Raw genomic sequence first — 21,701 nt, 5'->3', positions numbered from 1 at the left:
AGCTCAGAGAATAAATAAAGAAATGAATTTAATGATGCTAAGTTACTGACTTGGTTACATGCATCCTATTGGATCCAAATAATTTCTCACAACAATGCATATCTTTTTCACCTTCATGTTGCTTAAGAGGAGACAGAGCCAAAGAGTGCTTACTAGACTGTGAAAGCTGCAAATTTGGCTTGGGTAAGTAGCACAAATGGTGAATGCGTACATTAACCTTTCTTGTTTCATATTCTCAAGTATGATTTTGATGAAAAGGTGACAAAAAGGAGCTTTTCTCTAAATGTACACCATGATTAGGTCTAGCTAGCATTGCCGTCTGATTTTATTGTGATTTTACTTATGATTTTGGAAAACTGAGAAAATGAAGTGCTACTTATGATACAAAATCACTAATTTAAAGCACAAACAATAGAACATGATTATGCATGGTATAGAGATGTATGGTAACAGTATAAAATGTCCACAGAAAGGGTATATGATGATATCAGGCTATAGTTACTTCTGAGAAGGTGAAAGAATGGGATGCTGGGAGAGGCTTTTGTTATTAGCTGTATTTAGTTTTTAAAGATGAGATGCAAATATGAAATACATATGGTTTTAAAAATATAAGATTGCAAAGTACAAACAAGTTCTATTAACTTTTTAAAAACTTTTAGGCAGTAACTATTATATGTGAACTGAATAAGTCAGTTACTTAATTTAGGTTTAAAAAAAAAAATCCTATTCACTTTTTGGAGCTAATTGTGAGTTGAGTAACCTAACTTTGACACTGTCTTACAATTTTGACTGTACTTCATCTCCCTTAATAGAATTACACTTGTTACTCATGTAAATTTATACATTTTAAATATGAATTTTAATATTTATTTTAGGGTTTTAAAATTTAGAACTAAATGATTTCACTATGAAATATACATGTTAGGGCTCTTCTTCATGTTACATTGTATCAAGTAAGATGACAATAAGGGTGATGAAAGTGAATTGTCACAATTATCTCTCTGCATCATTGGAGAATAGCTTTTATTTCAGTTAGATTCCATAAAGGAATGGTTATTCCTAACCATTTTCTATGGTTATTTAGACAAAAATCTGAAAAATCCATGAAATGGTTTTCAGTTTCTTTCCTTGAAAACAGACCTTTGACAGTTTACAAAAATTATCTTAAAGTATGAAGAACACATTAAAAACTGGTTCCTTACCTTCTGAGGACAAAAATTATTAATAGAAAATAGAATTAATACAAATGTTACCTTTTCATTCATATAAATGATGAGCCTCCAACTTCTAATTAGCCAAAAAACATTTAATGTTAGCCACTCAGTCGTGTCCAACTCTTTTGCGACCCCATGGATTGTAAGCCCACCAGGTTCCTCTGTCCATGGAATTCTCCAGGCAAGAATACTGGAGTGGGTTTCCATTTCCTTCTCCAGGTGATCCTCCTGACCCAGAGATTGAACCTGGGTCTCCTGTATCGCAGGCAGGTTCTATACCATTTGAGCCATGTATAGTCCATGGAATTCTCTAGGTCAGAAAACTGGAGTGGTAGCCTTTCCCTTCTTCAGGGGATCTTCCCAACTCAGGGATCGAACCCAGTTCTCCTGCATTGCAGGCAGATTCTTTACCAACTGAAATATCAAGGAAGCCTATCTGAGCTACCAGGGAAGCCCCAAAACATTTAAGGAGTAAATAAAAGATGTTTCAAACAAAAATGAATCACATTCAGTCTTGAGATCTAGTAAAATGGTATTTTCTTTTTAAAAAAAGAAATTTTGATTCCAAATGTAACAAACCATGTTCAAATGAAGATTTGCATATAACTTATTGCATATAACTTACATGAAATTCATTATTAGAATTCCACTGATTTAGTGCATTGCTGTAAGCAACTGATCGACATCCACACTGATTTAATAAGAGCTTTAATTGCATATGGTCTGTGTGAGATAAAACAAAAAGAAAACCAATTAGAGCAGTTACCAACATCTTCATCATTATGGTTATTTTTATCATAATGATGAGTAACATTTTTTTTAACTCCTCACACATTGGAAGTGCTTTCATCTCCAGTACCTCTCACATCTCACAGTCGTCTTTACGGTAGGTAGAACTTGTGTGATTTATTCTCCCTAGAGTTGGAAATTCTGAAAAAAAAAAAATACAGAAAAATGAAAACCAGTGATAGCTTATGGTGAATGGTGTCGGATTTGTGATCTCTGAAGAAGATTTAGCTTTGGGACCAGGGACCAGGCTTAATCACTCAAAAGCTTTTGCATAGAGTTTTTTTAAAGTATGAAAAGGCACAGAGAAAGCTTTTGACATAGACATCAGAAGGAGGATGGAGAGTCCCCCCCATTACTAGTCTTAGCAAGGAAGCTAGATACTTTTTTAATTAGTTATTACAATAAGTCAAAAGAATGTCTCAAGGTTGTAAAGATCTTACCAGACTCACTCCCACAATTTACATTTTAAGATAACAGGATTAGTCAGGTTTTCAGGAGGGAGAAACTGTCATCAAGCAGGATAAACTGTTATATAATTCTTAGTACAGAGTTTAAGCTGAGTTGTTTTGTTGTGTAATCATCAGTTCTGGGCTTAAAGAAATAAAAAGTTTTATGTGACTAAGACTAAGGAATGCAGAGGGGGAAAAAAAAAGACGTTTGTCCTTTCCTCCTTGAGAATTCTAGACTCCTACTTCCTCCTTGAGAGCCCCAGACTCTCACTTTCTCCTTCTCAGGGACCCCAGACTTCTTATCAACCTGCCTAGGAATTGACTCTCTCACCAGTACCAAAAATAAGAAGACATTTATGTTGTCTCTGTGTCAGGTGGCATTTTTAAAAGATGGACGCAGAAGGATCCATTATGGGAGAAAAAAGTCAGGAAGATGTGTTATGAGCTCAACAATGGAATGGCTTAAGCTAAGATGATTCCCCAGAGATCTCTAATGTTTGGTTAGAAACAGCCCAGATAACATTAAAATAGATGGAGAACTATATATCTTAACTTATTATTCTGAAGACATTTGAGTTGTTATAAATGAGAATATTATAATAGATTTACATGTATCCATCACCAATTTTTCCTCTACATCCCCCGCTCTCTTCCCATATAACCCATAATATACTGTTTTAAAGCTATATAATATATGATGTTATGTTATATCCTACACATCATTTCATTTAGGAAAACGCAAGAATACTTTATGAAAGAATAATAAGTCCATTTGAATTGAATGTGGATTTAAGTAGAAGAAATTATTATTTGTTTAAAATTGATGGGGGTTTTTTGAGGTTTACTTCTTTTCAAATTCCTGGATGAATTTGCCCCCTTCTGTGTGAATAATACATTCTACCTGAAATTTCATAGTCTTATAAACTCTTCCTGAGACCAACCAGAAATATTGTACATTTTCTTTTATGTGATCTTTCTGTTGTTCAGTCGCTTAGTTAGCTCCTTATGACCTCATGGACTGTAGCACACCAGGCTCCTCTGTCTATGGGGTTCTCTAGGCAAGAATGCTGGAATGGGTTTCCATTTCCTTCTCCAGGGGCTTTTCCTGTACCAGGCATAGAATCTGTGTCTCCTGCACTGGTAGGTGGATTCTTTACTACTGAGCCTCCAGGGAAGCCCAATTTTTGGTAGATGACTGCAGTAAACAGATGGTCATCTTACTGTTTTAATGGAAAGGAGTCTTATTAGCAAAAGATACTCAGTTTTAACACTTCCTGAAACAACCAACTTTGAGATCTTGAGCAAGTCAGATATTTTTTATGGATCCTTTGCTCTCACTAATACAATAAATGGCCAGATTACCTCCAAAATACATACATAGCATAGTATTCAACTCTGTTGCATTATTCTGTCTCTGAAGTACTTCACTTCTTACTTCCATTATATACATTCATTCTTTTGAAGCTCAAATCCATGTTCAACAGTGACTCTTACCTTGTTTAAACCCTACACAATGTAAACTGCCAAATCTAGAAAAGGAGTAACGATGGACAGAATGTCAGCAGTAATTACAGTGGTAAATCAGTCTTTTAGGGCACAACTTGAACACTGAAAGCAAAACCATTATATCGATGTGGTCTGTAGTATTATATAATTTGAGCTCTCTTGAAATTTGGGTAAAAATCACCCCTTATTAATGTCTCTGGGAATAGCTCATTGTAAACATCTGTGGCATATACATTTTTGAGGTTGATGTGGGCTTTTTTTCTTGCTTTTAAATAGACATTTTCAAATTATTCTCACTGCTGAAATCCAGTGTGAAATATAAACATTAATAATATGGAGAGATTGGTTTTTAGAATTACTTTTAGAGATTGTTTTTAGAATATATTGGTTTTAAAGCATCTATTCTGTGGTATAATACACATAAGGAAAAGCCACCTATTGCCTGAAAGTTACTTTCAGGAAAGAGGCTCAGCAATAATGAGTTATGATGTTGCCTTTGATAATGAAAGCTGGAATGCTTCCTGAAGGACTTTGAGCATTCATATATTAAATATTTATTTAGCATATATCAAAACATTGAAAAGAAATATGAAAAATACTTTAAGTGCCATAAATAATATTAGCTTTCATTCATGTTAGTTCTACTTGAGCTAGTAATCATTTACTGTAAAAATCATTAAGTTTTGCCATATTTCCTGTATGTTTAAGAGTCCAAAGGCCAAACCTTATTTCCCCAGAGTTGACAGTAGAGGATATTAAGTTTAGTGAAGCCAGAATTCCTGAAAATACTTCCTACACCTATAACCAAGTACTCAAGAGAGGAGAAATGCTTCCCCTTGGAAACAATAGAGATCCATGCATGTACTCAAATGCATACATGCCAGCATGCACACGCACACACACACACACACACACAACACACACACATTTCTAAGTGCAATTCATTTGGACAGTGCTTTTGTCTATAAAGAGAGAGCAAAGATATACTTCAGAAAAAATATTCTTGGTCTCTGACTTTAGCTTGTCTCTACCATCCAGACATGATACGTTGTGCTCAAAGGAATCACTAGGTAACCTTTGAGAGATTTGAGCATGTACTAAAACAGCTATTGTGGGTAAATATAACACTTTGAGCTCCTTTAATGTAATTTAAATTATAGAAATGTAAGGTATGGCCTTAAAATTTTAGCATTAAGGTGGAATCTTAGGCCTCTTGAACATTTGTAGTAAGGATTTAAAAGACTTAAAATCTCTTAAACTTGAATATAAGGACTTGAAGAAAAAGACTTTTGCATCAGATATATGTGTTATCAGTCAGATGCCTTAATGAATTGCATCTTTGATATGATTTCTTATATAATTTATAAAATTATTTTAGCTTTAGGTATAGAAAATTTCTCTATCAAAAATATACCTTTAGACTGAATACCTGATAGGTAACAAAAGTGAAGAATTATTTTTAAGAAAATTATGAAACCACCTTCTTAAAAATAAAAAGCAATGTGGGCTTATATTTATGAGATACATTTTTAAAGAAACCCTTTATTCCAGTTATTTCTTTTTCAATTATTAGGTTTAATAGTCTTAAGTGGCACAACCTTGTAAAAGTGATACTACAATTTATATTTATTTCTAATGGGCCTCTGGCTGGATTTTGGCTTTGGTTGGGGTCAAAGCCAGTTTGTTCTTAAGTTGAATTAATTCTGATGCTTGACACGCATACTCCCTTGTCCATTGGAGCCCTACTTCTAAAGGTCAGTGTACCATCTACTGACACGCAAACTAACAATTAAGAGTGGGCTATAAGGGAATATTGTTAATATTTTGAGTGGCAAGAAAAGCCACAGTCATTTTGTCTTTGAACTTTGGATGCTGAAATCATCCTATGGAACATGGCCACATCTAGATAAATGTCAGCTTTTTTTCTATTAAAATTATTTCCAATATCTGTCAAAATGCTTTCTTCCATAGAATGTTTCTGGCCCATAGTGGCCTGTAAAACATGTATTTGGAATAATATTCGGGAAAAAGTATAGTTTTTTTAAATGAAAAAAAAAATCATATCAAAGATGCAATTCATTAAAAACAGTGTATGCTGCTGCTGCTGCTAAGTCACTCCAGTCGTGTCCGACTATGTGCGACCCCACAGATGGCAGCCCACCAGCCTCGCTCCCCCATCCCTGAGATTCTCCAGGCAAGAGTAATGGAGTGGGGTACCATTGCCTTCTCCGAAAACAGTGTATCTTATAACTCAAATTTGAAATTTCTCCCTGAACTTTAACCCAGACTTTCAGGAAATGAGAATGCATTAAATCTCTCTGAGTGTAAGAACTCTTAATCACTTTATCACTGAAATAACTTGAGGGGAACATAAAAAAAAACTTTTTGAGAATGACGTAGTAAATTGTGGCAAACAAATGACATCCTTTATGATATATATGAAAATTCTAAAATGTTTATTTTATAAGAATGGTGAGAGAATTAGTAGATGACAGTGTTGAGGTATCCAGCTCCAAACCTGAGCTCACAACCCTTGGCTAAGAAGTCTGAGTTACTAAAAGATACACACCTCCTTTAAAAGTCCATTGTGTACAGAGCTTTGCAAGGAAAAAAAAACTGTGATGTTAAGTGCTTGGTGCAGTGATAGCGATGCATTGATGGTGGCTTTATGAGTAAGGGTTAAATGACAAAGCTAAAATCTGCTCTAACCCTCTCTGTCTATCAAACATCTAGAAATGAAAAATTGATTGCTGTCAGCTAATGGCAAATTGGGCTTCCCGGGTGGCTCAGACTATAAAGAATCTGCCTGCAGTGCAGGAAACCTGGGTTGGATCCCTGGGTCAGGAATTCCATCCTGACCAGGAATGGCAGGAATTCTCCATCCCCTGGAGAAGGGAATGGCAGCCCATTCCAGTATTCTTGCCTGAAAAATCCCACGGACAGAGGAGCCTTGTGGGTTATAGTCCATGGTGTCCCAAAAAGTCATGCGGTACTGAGCAGCTCGCACACAAACAATGGCAAATTGCTTTGAGTAAATAATGTCACCTCTTGATGACTACTTTTTTCCTTCATGGGGCTTATAAGACCTTGCATCTATCAAGCTTTTCGTCAAGCTTAATCCGATTTACACCATTTTCCCTTTCCTGCGAGTATTTTCTTACCTCCAAAGCATTGTTAAAATGAACATGAAGAGCCGACTACAATCTGGTAAACAAAAAGCAGTAAATAGTCTGAGGGAAATGTGTTCCAGGTAAAACTACCTCATTTCCTTGGACTTGATGCATCCTAGTACAGTTCTCTAGTATTACTAACTGTAGAGCTAACCGCCAGCTTTATTTATTTCATTAAGTCCTTGAGTTAGTTCACTGCTCACCTTGAAAATAACTTCAGTTGACAGACTGGTGGACAGGCCGAACATGCTTCCAGCAGATTGCTTAAAGAAGGCCACCTGTAGAGCTGCCAAAGAAAATAATTAAAATAAGAGAAAAAACTTTAAACTGAAAGTTAAAAATCCACATTATGAAATAATTGAGAAAGGGTAAGGGAGGTATAAATCCTCTTTCTAGAGTTTCTCCCTCTCAGTCTACTGACAATTACTTCAACCTGTCGATTCTTGTGTGTATATGGACACTCCTTAGGAAGGAATTAGGCACATTTTTCTGTAGCACTTTCTGTTAGCCAGGTGACTTTTGAAAAACATCTTTGAAAGGGGGCTCCTTCCCAGGAGAAGCGACTTTCAGTTCCAGTCCCAGATAGCTAGAGAAAGTAGAGGGCCTGGAGGTTGAGTCAATTGTCAACAGGCAATGGTTTAATCAGTGGTGATTATGTAATGAAACCTCCATAAAAACCCATGAGGACAGGGTTTAGGGAGCTTCCATGTTGGTGAACATTTAGAGGGAGTAGGAGAATGGCTCCTGCAGAGGGCATGGAAGAGCCGTGTCTTTTCCCCTGCCTTGCCCTGTGCCTTTCTTTCACCTGACTGTTCTTGAGTAATATATTTTTATTCTAAACTGGTGATCTTTCTCTGAGTTTTGAGCCACTCTAGCAAATTAGTAAAACCCAAGGAAGAGGGTGTGAGGACCTCTGATTTATAGGCAATGGTCAGAAGTACAGGTAGCAACATGGTCTTGAAACTGGCATCTGAAGCTGGTGGGGTGAGGGGGGCAGTCTTAAAGGACAGAACCCTCAACCTGTAGAACCAGATGCTAACTCTGAGAGATAGTGTCACAATTGATTTGAGCGGTAGGATATGCAGCTTGTGCCTAAGAATTGCATGTTGGTTTGGGAGAGCTACATAACATGCACACGCGCGCGCACACACACACACACACATTGAAATTGGGTCTAGGAACCTAATTTGGTTATAGTAAATCAGGTCAGTGGTTTTCACCTAGCCCTTGTATTTTCAAAATGTGGGATGTCTATTTTTGGCTGTATCTGAAATTGACAACAAAAGGCATGGCATTAAATAACAATGACTCACACATTGAGGAATATTCAATTTTCTATTCTCTTAATCTTTTGGTTGGCCTCAGAAGTAGACCTTGTATTTTTTTTTTTTCTTTTTGGAATATAAAGTTAACACTCCTTTAATGTTTGCTAATTTTCCATTATAACAATGAGAACAGACCTAAGCTCAGAATGTCCTTCAGGCAACAGCATACAGTTAGAATTTAATACTTCAAAAAATAATTATTTTAGTTACAGTTTTCTATTTATTTTATTGACTATACAAAATCTTCCAAATAAACAGTTTGGATACAGACAAACTGGACAAAGAGTCAAGACTGTGTTGACTTTTCCAAAATGTTGACTTTTTAGTATATGAAATTTGAATAGTATCCTAAAAAATAGAAGCTACCTTAACCAATATTAATTATTTCTTACCTAGAAATTCTTTTATATTATTTTTCAGGCTAGAAATGAATATTTTTAAAGTCTTGTTCTAGTTAAAAACTTCAAGATTTGTAACTTGTACACCCAATGTCCTAAACTTATGCCTGCTACGTTGTTTCAGTCATGTCTGACTCTGTGCGACCCCATAGATGGCAGCCCACCAGGCTCCACCGCCCCTGGGATTCTCCAGGCAAGAACACTGGAGTGGGCTGCCAGTTCCTTCTCCAATGCATGAAAGTGAAAAGTGAAAGTGAAGTCGCTCAGTCGTGCCCAACTCCTAGCGACCCCATGGACTGCAGCCTACCAGGCTCCTGCGCCCATGGGATTTTCCAGGCAAGAGTACTGGAGTGGGGTGCCATTGCCTTCTCTGAAACTTATGCCTATCTGGGTCTAAATACTTAAAAGTCATCCCTCATTTACTTTCTTCATCTGTTATCACTTCCCAGTCTGTCAGCTAACTGAAGTTCTATAAAAAGAACAAAAAAGTTGGGACTACTGGAAATAAGGAATAATTCCAATTCATGCAGTCAGTAATTTTTTTCAATTAGTCAGTATTTATAAATCTCTCTTATAACCTGCTTTATGTTATAAAAGTAACTCAAAGTAAAATATGATATGTGATCTCAAGACTGTAGTTGTAAAACAAGCTCATTTGGTTTACAAATATATTTTGCTTTTTTTCATTTTTTAAAAAACTTATTTAGTTTTTTTTTTTATTTTATTTTTAAACTTTACATAATTGTATTAGTTTTGCCAAATATCAAAATGAATCCGCCACAGGTATACATGTGTTATTTAGTTTTTAAGTATAATTGCTTTACAAAATTGTGTTGTTTTCTGTCAAACATCAACATAAATCAGCCATAGGTATATATTTTGTTTGTCACGGAAAGCTATAAAAAAAACTGAATATCAAAGCTTTCCCTGAGGGATGTGCCATATCTAAGTCCATAACTCTCCACTATTTTCTGTTTATCACACCTGAACCTCTCTACTAGTGTACCCACTCTCTTCTTCTAAAGGCATTGAACTGATTATTCCAAGTTTAGAATAGATTGGAGAGTCTTTGTTTCTGAATTCCTTGTTTAATTAAACAAATTGAATAAAATGTTCTGCACAGAGCAGAGAGTTCTGTGGGAACTTGTAGAAGGGCATCCAAGCGATCTTGGTATAAATTAAGACTGAGATAAATTTTGAGAAACAGGTAACTGCTGTCCCAGTAAGAAAGAAAATAAAGAGAAAAATGTTCCCCAGGCAAAGGGAAGAGCACATAAAAAGACATCGGAGCTAGAGGCAGATAATGTTGCAGCAGGGCGCATAGTAAAGCTTTATGAGAACAGAGAGGCAAGAAATGAAATGAAGTCTGAAGGAGAGAGTCTGAAGCCAGATTAAGTAAGCCCTTTCATACCTTAATAAGAAGCTTGGAACTTATCTTTAAAATAGAGGGTGGATACTAATGGTAACCCATATCTTCCCACGCAATAGTTAGCTTAAAGATAATCAAGGGGTTGATAATGACAATATCTACTCCTCTGGGTTCAGTCCTAGCTGGTTTGCAGGGCCAAGTTCCCCTAAGTCCTTCATTTACTTGTTGATCCTGAGTTAATTTCATACTCCTCCTGGGCATCTGTTCTCTTGGGCTTCTTTCTTTGGCATCCTTAAAGTGGCATCCATCCCAAGGGAGGGGAGACACTCCAAATAACTAAATCACATATCCAGGCCTCTAAGCTGCTCCTTCACACCAAAGCCCTGGAGGAGCATTACAAAGATTAATTAAAGCTCAAAGTGACTGGGATTCCCACTTTTCCTTCTCTTTATTTTTCTTCCTATTTTCTGTTCTACTTGTTATTCATGGAGGACTAGAAGGATTTTTACTCTATTTTTGTAATCAGCCAAGTGCTCTCCCAAGGTACAGCATTCCAAAAATTGAATTGGGAAAAAAATGAAAGAGCATGCTGTCAAAATCAAAAGAGATGATATGCTCCATTATAAAATAAAATATTCAGAATATCATTTATATGTTTAAATTATTCATTCCAATGACAGAAAATTAAGGTGATTATTTTCCCCCTGTGGTGCATGTCATGTTTCTCACAATAGGTGGAAAATAGGAAAGTCAGTTCTTTCTGTGTCAGGATTGAACTGTTTCTTCTATTAATGAGTTTAATGAAATTTTAAAAGCAGTTGCACTGAGTTTAAGCACCCTAAATAAAAGATTAATAAGAATTATGAAAACTGTCTCTTATGAGTATACCATCACAGCTCCAAAAAATCTTCAAAATGTATGAGCTTCTTTGTCACTTTAGAATAACATTTCATTTGTGTTAATTTAATCTCAGTTTCCACTTCCTGGCTCAAAACCTGTCATTGGTTCTTCATAAACTTCAAGATAGACATCAACTCCAAACAAGACATATAAAGTTGTAATGACCCATTCATTCATTGATTTAGCCATTATTCAACAAGTATTCATTGAATAACTCATATATCTTACTCTTTACTAGTTGCATTCTCCATCTGGTTTCTACTTAGCTTTCAGTCTTTTCTCCTACCATGTTCCCACTTACACTCTTTATGATGGCCATCCTGATCTGCTTGCAATTTCCAAAGCAGGCTTAGACTAGTCACATTTCCTCATCTTCCCTGTCTTATTCCCATGCCAAGAATGCCATTTACAGCTCAACTTTCTAGCTCAGTGTTTCAACAACATATCTGGTCTTCAAAATCACATGAAAGATTTAAAAAATACATTCCAGATATCCAAATCAAAGACTTGGATTCAGTAGATCTCTCAGTTCAGTTCACTTGTTCAGTCATGTCCGACTCTTTGTGACCCCATGAGCTGCAACACACCAGGTGTCCCTGTCCAAAACCAACTCCCAGAGTTTACACAAACTCATGTCCATTGAGTTGGTGATGCCATCCAACCATCTCAGCCTCTGACATCCCCTTCTCTTCCTGCCCTCAAATCTTTCCCAGCATCAGGGTCTTTTCAAATGAGTCGGTTCTTTGCATCAGGTGACCAAATTATTGGAATTTCAGCTTCAACATCAGACCTTCCAATGAACACCCAGGACTGATCTCCCTTAGATGGACTGGTTGGATTTCCTTGCAGTCCAAGGATCTCTCAAGAGTCTTCTCCAACAGCACAGTTCAAAAGCATCAATTCTTCAGGGCTCAGCTTTCTTTATAGTCCAACTCTCATGTCCATAGATGACTACTGGAAAAACCACGGCCTTGACTAGGTAGACCTTTGTTGACAAAGTAATGTCTCTGCTTTTTAATATGCTGTCTAGTTTGGTCATAACTTTCCTTCCAAAGAGCAAGCATCTTTTAATTTCATGGCTGCAATCACCATCTGCAGTGATTTTGGAGCCCCCCAAAATAAAGTCAACCACTGTTTCCACTGTTTTCCCATCTATTTGCTATGAAGTGATGGGACAGGATGCGATGATCTTAGTTTTCTGAATGTTGAGTTTAAGCCAACTTTTTCACTCTCCTCTTTCACTTTCAAGAAAGAGGCTCCTTAGTTCTTCACTGTCTGCCATAAGGGTGGTGTCATCTGCATATCTGAGGTTATTGACATTTCTTCCAGCAATCTTGATTCCAGCTTGCGCTTCTTCCAGCCCAGCAATTCTCATGATTCCTCTGCATATAAGTTAAATAAGCAAGGTGACAATATACAGCCTTGACGTACTCCTTTTCCTATTTGGAATCAGTCTGCTGTTCCATGTCCAGTTCTAACTGTTGCTTCTTGACTTGCATGCAGGTTCTCAAGAGGCAGGTCAGGTGGTCTGGTATTCCCATCTCTTTCAGAATTTTCCACAGTTTGTTGTGTTCCACACAATCAAAGGCTTTGGCATAGTCAATAAAGCAGAAATAGATGTTTTTCTGGAACTCTCTAGCTTTTTCGATGATCCAGCGGATGTTGGCAATTTGATCTCTGGTTCCTCTACCTTTTCTAAAACCAGCTTGAACATCTGGATGTTCATGGTTCATGTATTGCTGAAGCCTGGCTTGGAGAATTTTGAGCATTACTTTACTAGCGTGTGAGAGGAGTGTAATTGTGCAGTACTTTGAGCATTCTTTGGCATTGCCTTTCTTTGGGATTGGAATGAAAACTGACCTTTTCCAGTCCCATGGCCACTGCTGAGTTTTCCAAATTTTCTGACATATTGGGTGCAGCACTTTCACAGCATCATATTTTAGGAAGAAGTAGCTTGACTGGAATTCCATCACTTCCACTAGCTTTGTTTGTAGTGATGCTTTCTAAGGCCCACTTGACTTGACATTCCAGGATGTCTGGCTCTAGGTGATTGATCACACCATCATGATTATTTGGGTCATGATGATCTTATTTTAGAGTTTCTGTGTATTCTTGGCATCTCTTCCTAATATCTTCTGCTTCTGTTAGGTCCATACAATCTGTCCTTTATTGAGCCCACCTTTGCATGAAATGTTCCTTTGGTATCTCTAATTTTCTTGAAGAGATCTCTAGTCTTTCCCATTTTGTTTTTTTTTCCTCTATTTCTTTGCATTGATTGCTGAGGAAGGCTTTCCTATCTCTCCTTGCTATTCTTTGGAACTCTGCATTCAGAAGGGTATATCTTTCCTTTTCTCCTTTGCTTTTCGCTTCTCTTCTTTTCACAGCTATTTGTAAGGCCTCCTCAGACAGCCATTTTGCCTTTTTGCATTTCTTTTTCTTGGGGACATTCTTGATCCCTATCTCCTGTACAATGTCACAAACCTCAGTCCATAGTTCATCAGGCACTCTATCTATCTGATATAGTCCCTTAAATCTATCTCTCACTTCCACTGTATAATCATAAGGAATTTGATTTAGGTCATACTTGAATGGTCTAGTGGTTTTCTCCACTTTCTTCAATTTAAGTCTGAATTTGGCAATAAGGCATTCATGATCTGAGCCACAGTCAGCTCCTGGTCTTGTTTCTGCTGACTGTGTAGAGCTTCTCCATCTTTGGCTGCCAAGAATATAATCAATCTGATTTTGGTGCTGACATCTGGTGATGTCCATGTGTAGAGTCTTCTCTTGTGTTGTTGAAAGAGGGTGTTTGCTATGACCAGTGCTTTCTCTTGGAAAAACTCTATTAGCCTTTACCCTGCTTCATTCTGTACTCCAAGGCCAAATTTTCCTGTTACTCCAGGTTTTTCTTTACTTCCTACTTTTTCATTCCAGTCCCCTATAATTAAAAGGAAATCTTTTTAGGACATATTTTCACCCTTTTAAATTAAAAGTGAAAATACCCAGCAATATTAAATGTTGGGAGATGAGGTGGATCTCATAAGACAGCTCTACTTTTTGGAGGAGTGGGGAGATAACTTGTCACAACCATTTTGGGGAACAATTTGGCAATTTGTGGAATACTTGAATATACTCCTCTCTCATAATTCCATTTCCACTGTTAGACACAATTTTGCCCGTATACCTAAGGAGATATAAAACCATTTAAACAGAGTTGCTTAAAACAGTAAAATTCTAAACATGAATAAAAGAATGGATAAACTATTTGAAATATTTAAGATGGGACACTTTAAAATAATTACACAAGTTGGCATCAACCGATGTCGATTTGTTGAAACGTCACAAACAGAATATTGAACAAAATAAAACCAAATTGCAAAAAAGTTCACATTAAGAAAAAATATGTAAAAATTATAATGACTTTATATGCAGAAAAGAAAATAAAAATATGTTTTAGCCATATATATAATAGAATGTCAAATGAATTTTAAGTCTCCTTATACTAAACAACAATAATACATTTAATTGCATGTACATAAGCCAAATATTTTTGTAACACCTCCAACTCATCCATCCATACTGTGTTTTCAGCAGCACTAATGGAAGCTGTTTTATGAAGAATTCCATCAATATATATATATATATATATATTGGTTCTTTCTCAGGTTTGTTGTGAAAAGCAGAACACTCCAAACCAGGAAACTTTTTATTACCATTTTCATTTCTATCTTTGGAATGCCCAGTTGTTCAAGAAAACTAAAACCAAAATAGTGTCAAGTAATTCACAAAAAGTAAAGAAAAACATCATTAATGTGGAGAAACTGTTTTCTTCTTTTTCAGAAGTTAACTATGCATTTTTATTTCTTCAAAAGACTGTTGTTGTTCAGTCAGTAAGTTGGGTCCAACTCTTTGCAATCCCATTGACTGTAGCACACCAGGCTGCTCTGACCTCCACTGTCATGAATTTTGCTCAAATTCATGTCCACTGAGTTGGTGATGGTATCTAACCATCTAATCCTCCTCTACCTCCTTCTCTTTTGGCCTTCAATCTTTCCCAGCATCAGAGTCTTTTCCAGTGAGTCAGCTCTTTGCATCAGGTGGTCAAAGTATCAGAGCTTCAGCTTCAGCATCAGTCCTTCCAATGAATATTCAGAGTAGATTTCCTTTAGAATTGACTGGCTTGAGCTTCTTGCAGTCCATGGGATTCTCAAGTCTTCTCCAGCACCACAGTTCAAAAACATCAAATCTTTGATGCTCAGCCTTCTTTATGGTCCAATTCTCACATCCATGCATGACCACCGGAAAAACCATTGCTTTGACTGTATGGGCCTTTGTCGAGAAAGTGATGTTTCTTCTTTTTAATACACTAGTTAGGTTTGTCATAGAGAAATATAAAATTATCCTTTCCTTTTTTAGTATTTACAATTTTAAAATTAAACTTAGTGAGAATACTATGCTTCTAGACACTTTTATTTTATTCATCTGTATGATAGATTAAATAAGACCATAAATTCTATGTAGCAACTAGTATCAAGAGATGAAGTATAATTTCCCATGTCTAGATTATTGGCTGCCCTTGTGGCACCCTTAACCAATAAAATGTGCTGGAAATTATGTTGTGTGAGTTCAGCAGCTATGGCCTCAAGAGGATTTGTAGTATTTGCCTTTTCTGTATTAAATTGCTGCTCTAAGACCATCGCATAAGGGCAATGGTCTAGCCCAATGAAAGGCAAGAGACAACTGGGAGAAGTAAGTTGTCACCAATGAGAGACAGCACCAACTTTCAGATAGGTGAGTGAGGCCATCTTGTACCTTACAAATGAAGGGTAGCTGAAAAAGCCATCCCCAAATACACACTTTGGTGTATTGATTATTTTGAACTCCAGGCACTTGAAAAACAGCGAATTCAGAGATAGACTTATTCCAAACCCCTTTTATCTGTTTAAACCTGTTTTAAACCTGTTTAACACCTGTTTTAAAAGGAGTTCAATTGTCATAAATGCCCTCCTTGGGAGTTTCATCAACCAGGAGAGATTGTTTCTTATCACACAAGAGGAAACTAGAAGTCTACACCATACCTAGAAAAACTGTCACAAACTATCATATCTTCCATCTGTTCTTTTAAGGGTCTGTTTATATTTCCAAAAAGTCATTTACTCTCCCCTAAGAGGACTACATATCTCCTTTCCTTTAGCTCTTAAAATGATCAGTCAATTCAGTCACTCAGTCCTGTCAGACTCTTTGCGACCCCATGGACCGCTGCACACCACGTTTCCCTGACCATCACCAGCTCCCGGGGTCTACTGAAACTCATGTCCATTGATTCGGTGACGCCATGGCCGTAACTCGAGTCCATTTAGTCACAGACAAGAGTTAATGATATATAAGCCTAAATTCTAAGCTACCTCTTTAAATTATTCATTTTTTTTTTCTGGATACCTCCCATGTATACATCGTGTATTCATGATGTATACATTTTCATAATCTTATATCCATTTTTTCTCTTGTTAATCTGTCTTTTGTTACAGACTCAGTGATAACTCAGAAAGGTAGGTGAAAAATTTTTTTTCTCCTCTACATAGCCCACTTTATCTTCCAGCATTCATTGAGGTTATCCAAGTAAGTCAGCAGAGAGGTCACCTACCAACCCAGAGACTGATGATAAATGATAAATATTTGTGGTTTATGCCACTGAGTTTTGGTGTGCTTTGTTTTATACCAATAAGCTAATAGTTATAGAAGCTAGTACCTGGAAGTTGGGAGCTACTGTGACAAAAATCTTGAAATAATTGTGCCATTGATTTTAGGACTGGTGACAAGAGAACTTGGAAAAGCAGTGAGAAATATGTAAGCAAAGACAGGGAAGATGACTGGAAAAGGTACTGTTGGAGGCTAGAGAAAGGGTAATCCATGTGATGTTATGGAAGAACAGAACAAAAATACTGACTTCTGGAACTGAGGGTAGAAAATATACAAAATGAACAGGATATGATCGAGGACATCTATGGACAGAAAGTTGAGAATGTAGATAGGTTTTTAGTGTGTGTATTTAGCTGCATATAAGATATTGGAAGGAAAGGAGCTAAGGAAGGAAATGATTTGCAATTAAAATTTAGAAAAAATATAGAAGGCGTAGAGAGCATACTGGGTTGGAAGTGGCTGCTTCCATTCTGCCCAGTAGTAAAAAAATCTTCAACATAAAATAGCCTCAGCAGACAAAGATCTCACCAAGGCTGTGCCTATGCAATTTTTAAGACCTCTTAGAGATTTAAATTCATGCCTTAAACGTAAAGGCATTTCCCTCAGCAGTTTCATACCCTTGAACATGGGCTAATCTCGCGACCTGCTTTGACCAATAGAAAATGATTCCCCGACCTAGCCCTTAAACGTGTTTGCAGCTGCCACTCTCAGCTGCCCCGAGAATCACCATTTAGAGGCCAGTTAAGAATGCTGTAGGATGAAAGGGTACATACAGAAGAATTAAAGTGACCCACCCAAGAGTCGTCACTGACTGCTTAAAAATTGTTAGATCATCTTGCATCTTATAGCCACAGGTAACCCTCCATCTGTATGCAGTTGTTTAAGAGGGCCTGGGAGAAGTATCAGAGGAATCACCAGCCAACTTACAGATTACTATAAAATAATAAAGTGCTATGCTTTTGGTATACAACTGAGGCTTACAGGAACTTTTTATAGAGCAGCAATTGATGGTTAATCGTCTGATATGATCTTCATTCCAAAAATCAATGTTAATGACTGCAAATGCTACAGTGGTAAAGAATCTACCTGCTGATGCAGGAGACGCAGACTCAACCCCTGGGTTGGGAAGAGCCCCTGGAGAAAAAAATGGCAACCCATTCCAGTATCTTGCCTGGGAAATCCCATGGACAGAGGAGCCTGGTGGGTTATAGTCCATGGGATGACAAAGACTTGGACACGACTGAGCATGCACACACGCCATAAGTTAATACAAGTAGTAGAGTTACTGACACTGTGGGTCAGGCCCCAACAAGGGCTTTCCTGCCCTGTGTTTTTGGAGCGAGTAAAATAAGACCAAGTTAGGCTTGGACGCAAAGGAAAGCTATATCCTTCAGTCAAAGAATTAAGAGGTCTGAGCTGAGCTTTAGAACACACTCTCCTGATGAGCAGGGCAGGGAAGGGGTGTTCTGGGGTCAGGGGGAAGGCTCAGACCTGCTGTTTATATCGCCACTGTGCACAGCCCACTTGGCTCCATTGTCTGCAGAACTGGGTGCTGTGCCTAGCACTTTTGCACACGGCAGGAGATAACGCATCAGTGAAGCCATTTCTCACCAGAAGCTCAGGTCTGAAGCGTTGGTTCAGGACCTCTGCCCACGGCAACCTGTGAGCATGCGAAACTAGATGGAGCACAAAGCAAAAACAAAAGGTTAGACTTTATTTTATTACCATATTCTGTTTGTATTTACCGAAAATTTTTAATGGGCTTTGCTGGTGACTCTAGTTCTCGAGTATAGTCAAACATGTCTCCCAAATTAAGGTGTTTAATGACAAATTATATGTTTACGTGATTAATATAAGATATTTTATATTACTAAAGGTACTACAACAAAAAAGAGTTTTTTGAAAATAGGAGTTATATCACTTATTTACTGCACATTGAATTTCTCTGACCATGCCTCAAGATTTAAATAGTCATGAAGGACTAAAAAAAGCCTTCCACTTCTGTATTTATCTGCTACTTCTTTGTATTTCCTGCTATTATTTTTCATATAAATGATGACTTACTGAGGGAAAAAAACTTCCTTACTATGTACCCTTGTAATTCTGATGATATATCCATTGTGATACAGTAATGCTTTGATTGAATGCCTTTGGCTTTGATTTTGATTGCATTCATACTTGGAAGGCAAAAATCACACCTTAACCAAATTGCACTTGCAACCTTCGCAATATTGTCAATATATTTCATATACGTCATTGTATTTTGTTATAAAATAAGCATAGTAATTCATATACACACTGAAGTTTGATAAACAGTAATCTGGGAAAGGAACAAGCTATCTCTTTGCAGCTGTTCAAGTAATCAAACCATTCTGCATTTAGAATAATCTTCAAATTGCAAAGGAGTATGAGGATGGGTAGAGGACTTCAAAATGTTTATGTCCGCCTGCAGGGTGAATTCTGTGTTGTTTTGGTGTTAATTCTATAGAATTTGAAAAAAAATTAATAGTCTTTATAATGAGACATTGAAGTGCATTTTTCGGGAAGGAAGCATTTAAAGATATCTCCTGAGTTAGAGGATAAAACTCCAGGGAATTGTGATTCCCCACATTCTTTCTGTTAGCTTTTTCCTATTATACTTTTGTGCAACATTTTTAGAGAGCTTCATGAAGAATTTACATGAAAAACACTATAAATATTTAAACTGTAAATTTTGATATATTTTGAGATATATATATATATATATATATAACTTATGAAAGGATCACCACCATAAAAAGCATTTACACATTAATCACCCCCAAAAGTTTCAACACCCTTCCCCCACCACCCCCCTGCATAGCCAGGCAACCAATCATCTGACTTTCTCACTATAATGCTTACATTTTCTGTTATAACATGTACTTAACTTTGTCTGGCATTTTTCATTCAACATAATCTCTTTAAGTGATTGTCCTTTCATGTTTCCCATCAGTTTCACTGGGAAGTATGTCCTCGGAGCTCATCACACTGCCAACCAGAAGTGGAACTCTTTCCTTCACTTCTTAACGAATGATTTCCCTTAGTTTTTAAATATGTTTATAGTTGCCTTGTCTGGAGAATTCCATGGAGGGAGGAGCCTGGTAGGCTACAGTCCATGGGGTCGCAGAGTCGGACACGACTGAGTGACTTCACTATACTATACTATAGTTGTCTTGAAGACTGTCCGCTAAGTCAGACACCCGGCCCTCTTACAGACATTTTCTGTTACTTGCTTGTTTTTCTCCCATGTATGGATCTCATTTTCCCACTTCTTTGTGTGTCTCATACTATTTTGTTGAAAACTGGCTGTTCAGATAATATGTTGTAGTAACTCTGGATGCTAATCTCTCTTGTTCAGGACGTCTTGTTGCTTTGCTTGCTTGTTCATTTGATTAGTGTTTGGACTGGATTGTTTCAGTGAAGTCCATTTCCCTGCAATGTGATACCTCTGATATCACTTCTTAGAGAGTGCTGGCTTGGATGTATGCAAAGTCAAAAATGACAGTGTCCTAACAGAGCTCTCTTTGACTCTTCTCCAGTTCTTTGTGTTAAGCTATCTGCCTCTTTTGATATTACACTCAGTTGGCTAGGCTTCCTAATTGCCAGCTGATTGTTCTAATTTTTTGACATTGCCTTGCAGTATAAATTGCTCCACGGTCTGACCCAATCAAGAACAGGCCCCTTTTCAGGAGTAATTTTTGAAGGCAGTTTTGAGGTTTGTTCCAAAACGAGAAGAGGTCATTTTAGCTGTTTCTTTTCCTGATAAATCAATTGGCCTATGTTTTACTTGGTTGCTGTCTTAGAATCTCCAGTCTCCTGTTACATACTAGAACTCCAAATTCCCATTAATTTCACAGGTGTCATTAGACTTGAACTTTCTCTTACTCTACTCCCAGTAAAGTCAGCTCACCTGAAGAGGGCTTTGGAGTCTTCTGGTTTTATGGTCTGCCTCTTCCCATGGGCAAAATCTCTGAGTCTTTTTCCCAGAACTGTAGGAGATGATGGTGGACTATTCTCATGGGGTGACTCCTTTACTTTATAAGTAGGGTGCTGGGTGAGGATGGTAGCCTCTGGTCTCTCAGCTTTCCTCTACCAGCATGGAATCTCTGCCCCATGAGCAAGCTGGGGAAAGGACTACATTTATTAACACATGGGGTCCCATTATTCTCAGTCTGCCTTCCTTGGTAGAGCCTCAATGCTGAAAGTGAGGGCTGAATGAGGGAAGGGAGCCCTCTATTTCTTGGTTGCATTTGTTCGGAATTCAGCTTCTGCCAGATGCAAGACAGAACTTGAAAGGATGAGAAATGCTTGCAGCCTTCTCCTCCTGGGGAGACACTATAGTTTCTGATGAAGATCTGGAGTAAGCTTAGCTACATCATCTTGGCTGCACCTGACCGGAGTGAATTTTCTATTACGCTGAGCTGGGAGAGGAGAAAGAGGAAACAGGGCATGACTCAAGTGTCACAAATGCTCATTGCATAAATAATTATATATTTGCTGTATATCCTTAGGACAGTTTCCAGTGAGCTTAAATGATTAAGGGTTTGGGGCCTTTATCATTTTTATCATCACGGTTACTTCGCTGAGGAACAGGTTCACAAGTCTGTCATTCTGGAAGTCCTGTTTCAGTTTTTGACTATTACATATAAAGTTGTAAGTACATTATTGTACAAGTCTTTTGTGTGGGCATATACTTTTTCCTCCCCTTGGGTAAATATCTAAGAGTGGAATGACTGGGTTATAATGATCCTATAGGGCAGGTATGTGTTTAACTTTTTAAGAAACTATCCAACTGTTTAAGATGTTTGCAGTAGTTTGCGTTCTCATCCGGAGTGTAAGAGTTCCAGCTGCCTCACAGTATCC

At 37.4% G+C, this 21,701-nt stretch overlaps 1 long non-coding RNA gene across 1 annotated transcript in view; it reads right to left on the bottom strand.

Annotated features, from left to right (window-relative positions):
* Nucleotides 1–1,880: 1,880 nt before the first annotated feature.
* The window catches only part of LOC123333108, a 30,419-nt gene continuing 10,598 nt past the window's right edge, over nucleotides 1,881–21,701 (bottom strand). Inside the window, exons 2-4 of the long non-coding RNA XR_006550260.2 lie at nucleotides 18,309–18,493; nucleotides 7,332–7,414; nucleotides 1,881–2,144 (exon numbers count right to left, since the gene is read on the bottom strand). This is a non-coding gene — a long non-coding RNA (uncharacterized LOC123333108). The remainder of the gene's footprint in view (nucleotides 2,145–7,331; nucleotides 7,415–18,308; nucleotides 18,494–21,701) is intronic.

This window comes from Bubalus bubalis, chromosome 4, assembly GCF_019923935.1.
Source record: "Bubalus bubalis isolate 160015118507 breed Murrah chromosome 4, NDDB_SH_1, whole genome shotgun sequence".
In the NCBI taxonomy this organism is placed as follows: domain Eukaryota; kingdom Metazoa; phylum Chordata; class Mammalia; order Artiodactyla; family Bovidae; genus Bubalus; species Bubalus bubalis.
This window is presented reverse-complemented; position numbering and strand designations above follow the sequence as displayed.